The following is a 4,728-nucleotide window of genomic DNA, read 5'->3' on the forward strand; positions in this document are numbered from 1 at the left end:
GATAGGGTGGTGAAAGTCTAGAGGGGGGGGGGTGAATAGACTTTCAAGCTTTTTCAAATTAAATAACTCTTTGGTAACTTCAACTCTAAGTAACAAGTAAATAGAGCAAGTTTGTACTGCACAGCGGAATAATAGTAAAGAGTTATGCCTAACTAGTAAATTAAGTGTGCAGGTATAAGTAATTAGTACAAATGATATGTAAAGTGACAGAGATATTTGAATATATAAAGGAGATGGTTCACTCAATATATAATAACAATATTCAAGATTGTAAATAAATATCGTATCACGTCGAACGTGTGACGAATGTTACATGCAACACGTCAAACTTGCTTAGAATAAATCACTATTTAAGCTCGGAGAAGTTTGAGTCACATGCTACGTGAGAACACACTAAACCCGGATGATAAAGATTAATCGTGAATAGTAAACGGGTTAGACGGATGAGATAGATAAATAGTAGCAAATAATGTAAGTGCGGTATGTAAATGAGAGAGGACAATTTATAGTGGTTCGGAAGTGGCGTAATCTTCCTAGTCCATTTTCTCCTTTCACTTCTAGGAGAAATTCACTATTTTCCACACACAGTTACAATAGTGAACAAGTGCTACACAGGCACTTCCTCCGGATGTCTTGCACACAGCTACACCCTGCTCCGAGTGTCTCGCACACAGCTACACTCAACTCCGAGTATTTCGCACATAGCTATACTCAACGCAACTAAGTGTCTTGCACACAGCTACACTTAGCAACTACGAGTGTTTTGCACACAGCTACACTCACTAGAGTATTTTGCACACAGCTATACTCTTTCTACAATTTACAAATACAAGGATTTGTATTTCTCTCTCCAACTAGATTTTGAGACTATTCAGACTAAGTCTCTTTGAATATTTTGAGCACTAGCACTTTTGAATTTTGCACTTGTATTCTATCTCGTTTTTCTCTGTTCTTCTCAGCTCTTTGTCTTCAGTCTTCATGGCTTTTTTATACTCAATCAAATATATCCGTTGGAGTGGGATAATTTGATATTTGAATTTTGAATCTTCATAGTCTGATATTGTTGACAGTAGTAGATCTTCAATTTTGATTTGATTTGTCAACTTGCCTGACAAAGTAATTATTTTTAGCACAACTTTGATTTTCTAGTTGTTTCTAAAAATATTACTTTAATTGTCAATTTGAATATCCAACGAATCTTTGAAATAAATTCATCTGATAGAATTTATTTCTAGGATAAGTTTTTATATTCAAGCCTTCATAAATATTTTTCCGTTCTGATCAAATGTCTTTCAGGCAATTTTGGAGTTTTGTGGCATGTGGGTGGACTTGGAGTAAATTCCTTCGAATTTATCCAATTTCTGATCATCTTGCTCTTTTGCCACATTGTGCTCCTCTGACTTGAACATCGTGCTTCTTTTGATGCATTGTGCTCTTCTGACAACATTGTGCTTTTTAGCATTGTGTTTCTTCGCATTGTGCTCCTTTGGTGAGCATCGTGCTCCTTCGGACACATTGTGCTCTTTCAGATTTGGTCACATTGTGCTCCTTTGGTGAGCATCGATTTGGTCACATTGTGCTCCTTTGGCACACATTGTGCTCCTTCAAAATCTGCCTTATTAAAAATAAGGGTCCTTGGGGGGGAATCAATCTCGGGTGTGATCGTTTAGAGTAAAAACCTCTACCATTTCGCCGTTAGGCTCATCTGGTCATTCTTTGCAACGCCATTTCTTTATGCTTCTTTCACGGATGAATACTCGTAGGACCAAAATTAATTTCTCAAATTAATTTTGTTCTTCCTATGGTAGATTCCTTCTGATTTCAATATTCTGATTTATGATGCTTGTACTAAAGACCTAAAGACCAAGGGGATCTAAAGATACATTTGGCTCATCAAAACTTACAAAAATATTCCTATCAATTTTCCCCCTTTTTGATGACGCCAAAACCTATACTCAGTCATTTGGCTTGTCTTTTAAAACAATTATTTTTCAAAAGATTTTATTTTCATTGACATAGCCAAGATGAGTTTAACAAATGATTTTGACTCTAGGAAAGGTATTTTTAGCCACTATACTCCTATTTCGCATTTTTGGAATTTTAATGATAATGAATTTTTGCATTTTTCCAATTCATGCGATTTGATACACTCTAAGCTAAAAATATAACCTTTCAAGACAAATAATAAAATTAAGAAACAACTTAATAGCATCATAAACAGATAATTCGAATCATTTCAAATTGTTCCAAAATATTCATGGGTTCATGTACCCGTGGACCACAAAAAAATTGTACCAATCATACAAATCATCTAATCACTTTGTTTCTCTTTTCCTTGAGCACATTGTTAATATGGTTCTGAACATCAACGAAATTGTCACTAATGGCAAAGTTGTTGCATACCTGCCCAACTGAATAGTAGTTGAAAGCTTCAGTGATGTTGTTCCCGGGCAGTATACCTTCTTCATACCATATGATGCACTCTTCTAGACTTTTTCCATCTTGTAGCTCGGCATCATTGACTTTGATGTAGTCCCTTAGAACCATAATCATCAAGGCTCTAGCATAGCTTTGAATTCTTCTAAAATTTTCACTTGAAACCCACATGTTTTGATCACTAGGACCACTTTTCTTCATTCCTTTTGGTAGATCATTCAAAGTCACCAATTTTGGCATTTCAACTCTACCATCTCTCGGTGTGGATTCCAAATAAAGAGCTGCACGGTTGTACCAATTTATTTGCTCAATGTTTCCCCCTGCACACACAATATCACGAAAAGAACGGTTAGTGGTATTTGCACTGCTTGATCCTCCTGGACTGCCAGCTTCACCACCACCGAACCAATACTCCAATCCTCCTTTTCTTGGTGCATTTCTTCCAGCAGATCTGCCTCCTCCACCTCTACTACTGCTTGTGCCAACATTTCTGCTAGCCATGGCAGTCATCATCATCTCAATCATGCTTTCCAAATGACGGAATCTCTCTTCCCCCTTTTTGGCGTAATCAAGAAGTATGTGAACCGATTCACGAAGAGATGAAATGGATTCGGAAATATTCTCATAAGAGCCCCGAAGACAACCCACTTTGGTGTTAACTGAGATGAGATCCGTGTGGACATCACTAATCTGCTTTTCATGTTGATGAACAACATTAAGAATACCTTGGCTTTGGTTCACGGCAATTGCTTCATTTGCCTTTCCAGAATTCTTGAGGATTTGTGAAAGTTGGATATAGAACTCATTGAGTTGCCCTTTGACATTGTGATTCAAACTTCCAACTTGTCTTTCAAGTGCTTGGTGGGTATCAATCAAATGTTGTTGACTTCTCCGATTTTCATCAAAAGATGCTTCGAATTTTCCACCTTGAATATTGACAACTTGATCCACATGAGTGTAGATCCCTTGAAACATGTTCTCCATTCGGTCAACAAGGCTTAAGACAACTTTCTCCAGATTTTCTAACTTCTCATTTGTAGGTGTGCCATCAAGTTCTTGCTCTTCTCGGGATGAGGGAAAACACCTTGCTCCTTCTTGAACAAAATCGGCTTCAAGCATGTGAGATTGAGCTTGATTTTCCACTATATTTCCTTCCCTTTCCGGAGTTAGTAACACGTGAGTGTCACCATGGGCACTTTCTGCATTAATAGATTGAATTTCCTCCGTATGTTGACTAGCTTGCATGGCATTTTGGTCTTGACTTATTTCAGTGAGATTTAACACACTCACATCATATAAGCCACTATCCATCAAGTGTACACCATACGTGACATTTTCTTCAACATCCCTTGTCACAAATTCGGCCATATCAACTAAGAAATTTTCTTCAGTAGGCAAATCACCTTGAACAGTGCAGTCAACAGTACCTTCGGCCAATTTGGCTTTCCATTTGTTCACAAATGCTCCATTCACCGTAGACAACAAGGTTGCATGGCAAACATCAAAATTGCCAATCCAATTTAGTGAAAACAATTCTTCTTCATGCATACTTGGTCCCGTATTCAACAACTCATCATAAGGACCAAGTATCCATTTTCTCCAACTTAGGACTCTACGGTATTCATTCACTAATACACAGTCTAATCCTTCAACTTGATGAATCTCCTCATTCAACATTGTTTCCAATTCGGCAATTTGGGAAAAAGGATTTAAGAGACTTTGGCTTGCATTTGGGTTAAGATATGTGGTAGGATTTTGGTTTGTGGTAGGGTTTAGGCTTGAGGTGGGGTTATGGCTTGTGTTTGGATTTTGGCTTGATGTGGGGTTTTCATGGGATTGAGAGGGTAGACCAAGAATTTCTGCAACTGGTCTCTTTCTAGCTGGGATACCTCTCGGCTTCCTCTTTCTTTTGGATTTTAGATCACTAACTGCTTCATGATCTTTAAACAGGATTCTATTACTCCCAAAAGGTTTCTTTGACCTCATAGTCAACCCTTTTCTTTTGATAATCTCTCCAATGAGCAAACCGAACCCTAATATACGGTTGAACTTCCCATTCCTTATTTTTGCACCTTTCACAAAGTGAGCAATTCGGCTCAAGACAAGCTTACTCCAATCACCCCTAACCACATTCATGATAGCATGTACATAACCAATTCTTACGGGTGAAATATCTTCCATGCTATTTAATTTGCACAACACACATTTGTAGAGAATTTTAACAAGCATTTCATATTCCAACTTCAACTCAGATTTTTGACCGGAAAGATTTGGTTCGAGAGAAGCATTCTT

The sequence above is a fragment of the Ipomoea nil genome, unplaced genomic scaffold, assembly GCF_001879475.1.
Source record: "Ipomoea nil cultivar Tokyo-kokei standard unplaced genomic scaffold, Asagao_1.1 scaffold1431, whole genome shotgun sequence".
NCBI lineage: Eukaryota > Viridiplantae > Streptophyta > Magnoliopsida > Solanales > Convolvulaceae > Ipomoea > Ipomoea nil.